Genomic DNA, 2,970 nt, shown 5'->3' on the forward strand with positions numbered 1-2,970 from the left:
TAGCGGCGGCGTAGCATGCCGTAGCAATCGGGCCAAATGACAAAAACGAAGCTCAAGCTCGGAGGAAAATTTTGTTACTACTTTGAGACAGAAGTAAAAAAATCGCTACGCCTTTAACATGCTAATATTATATGCGAAAGTTTGTTAGTTTGTACCCAAAACGACTGAACGGATTTCGATGAAATTTGGTATAAATGTAGAACACATAGGCTACTCGCTTTGTTTTTCATGCCACGCGTACAGAGTGTCACGGGAATGCCCGTAGAGTCACGGGCGAAAGCTATTATGTACATAAATAATCAGTATTTGTCACCCCTTAGGCACGTCGACGCCCTTACTGCCTTGTAAATGCTATTTTAAACGAAAGGATTTCATGTTATATCTGCTATCAAGCCCGCCAACGTAGTCGATTGTAAAACAAACTTTAACTGTCTACTATAAAAGATAGATAACAATTTCTTGCTATAAATCAAATGTAGATTTATTTCACTTTCTAGCGTTCATATTTTTTATATCGTAGTAATTCATCAAACTTCAGTTTAAAATGTATTACTGGAGTGAACGCTTCGTGACTATTCATATTTTCTGTTTATGTTTATTTGACTACTTCTTGTATACACTAAATATAATTTGTATATTAACAATTTGAGCGTCGGTGGCTCAGTAGTTTAAGCACTTGACTTGTAACCTACGGGTCTTGGGTTCGAATCCCGCCGCCATGTACCAATGTGATTTTCGATTTTTCGAATTTCCATATGTACATAATTTACCCAATGTTCTTACGGTGAAGGAAAACATCTTGATGCAACCTGCACATATCAGCGAAGAAATTCAAAGATACGTGTGAAGTCAACCAACCCGCAGTGGGCCAGCGTGGTTGACTGGCCTAGTCACCCTAACTTTAGGGTAGGCTTCGAGCCCCTCGGTGGGGACGTACATATAGTGAGCTGGTGATGATTAACAAAACCTATTTTAGCTCTGAATATCCAGACGTTCACAGTATAAGTTAATTATAAATATCAGTATAAGGGTCAAATGTTAAAAAAGCTATTAAATATTTTCACTTATTTAAATTGGTTTTGCGTCAATGCCTTTAGGTAATTTATCTTGCTAAGATAGTTCGATTTACAACGTAAATGCAACTTTGTTTACTTTAAACATTTATTTTATTGCGTAGTTATTGCATTTTAATAATATAAATCGTGATATACCTGAGAGATAAATAATGTTCATGTTAAATGTTAGCGAAGGTAATTAGCTGTGAGTTGTATTTTGGATTTTTGTGCTTATTTCGGAAGTCATTTTAATAATTTTAGTCTATACTATTATAATAAAGCGTAAATACACACATCTTTGTTGCCTAAGATGTCAGCAATTTTTCAAAAATATGCTGTATATTTTTAAAAAATTCTTATTTTAATAAAAAGTCCTACACTTGCGTCACGCTTTAGGCTACATATTTTAACGCTATTAAACTTAGGGGTAATCTATACTATTATAATAAAGCGTAAACACACATTTCTTTGTTGCCTATGATGTCAGCAATTACAGCATATTTTTGAAAAAATCTTATTTTAATGAAAAGTCCTACACTTGCGTCACGCTTTAGGCTATATATTTTAACGCTATTAAACTTAGGGGGTATACATTTTGGATAAAAACCCTAATGTGGGAAAGAGACCATAACTTGCTGCCAACATCAAGGAAGCAAGGTTGTCATCATATCATGTCATTTTGACATTTGCTATTGATAATTTGACAAATGTAAACAATAAAATAAAATTTTCATAATTACATGCGGATGAAGCCGCACGGGAACAGCCAGTTATTACTATAATTTGTAACTATTAATAACCAATAAACTTTCAGAACCGACTTAAATCCGATAGGTATTGTAATGTACTGCTTTGTTTTCACTATCATTATTTAAAGTTGAAATAAATGCGAGCTTTTTCTTTAATTGAATGTTAATGTTTTCATTGAATGCATTTAAATGACGTACATTCAGAGATATTGGCCGTACTTATGCACATATTTTACGATATGTTGAAACGTATAATGCAGTTTAATTGCCATTATTATCTATAACAATTACAATAAAATATTATCTTTACATATTGATAATGCTCTATCGTAATATGATTATTTGACACAAATAATATTCAATAATTAAAAAAAAAATAAGTTTATTAAAAGAAAATAAAACATTTAATTTCGGTTTTATTAGAAAAATAATATGCCTAATGCGTATGCGTAGTTATTAGACCACTAAAAGTCGGGACCTAGTAATATTTGAAACTTTCACTGTATTTTTTGTGATGAAAGACAAAAATAAATAATAATAAATCGGTATCGACGTTTAAATTAGATAAATTCGTATGTTTACAGGTACTGTTAGTTAGTCGCGATGCAAACATAGTGGCTGAACCGGTGATTACTAGTAAGAATCTAGAACAATATCGAACTTATCGGTAATTACATGAATTTACTCAGTTATTACTTGTCAAAGTTAGAGACTGAATTACTAGCGGTGCATCGCGGTTTTACTCGACGTATCATGTAATTACGGAATTCGCGGTTTCGTAGGGATAAATATTATGTTCATTATTTTTCCCATCGTAATGATGTTCCAAGTTCTAATCTTTGGTGTTTAAATCAACTATCGTCCTGTTGGCTACTGGCCAATTTTGTTCAACGAATTATGTGCCCATAACCTGTTCGACTAAATAATGTATCATTTATTATTTGAACTATTAGATTATTATCACATCTAAAATTATTAAAGTCCGTTTTAATTAACTTTATGTAGCATACTGTCGTGCACGCTTTATTAGTAATGACGAGAAGTTAGTAGAACTCACATTAATATTCGTACTCGTACTTGTAGGATTTCAGAGAAATTCGACCACCCAACAATTCGTAAAGATATCACCAACTAATTACATTCGCCGAAAACAGTAATTATACGAT

Source organism: Papilio polytes, unplaced genomic scaffold, assembly GCF_000836215.1.
Source record: "Papilio polytes unplaced genomic scaffold, Ppol_1.0 DF823510.1, whole genome shotgun sequence".
In the NCBI taxonomy this organism is placed as follows: Eukaryota; Metazoa; Arthropoda; class Insecta; order Lepidoptera; family Papilionidae; genus Papilio; species Papilio polytes.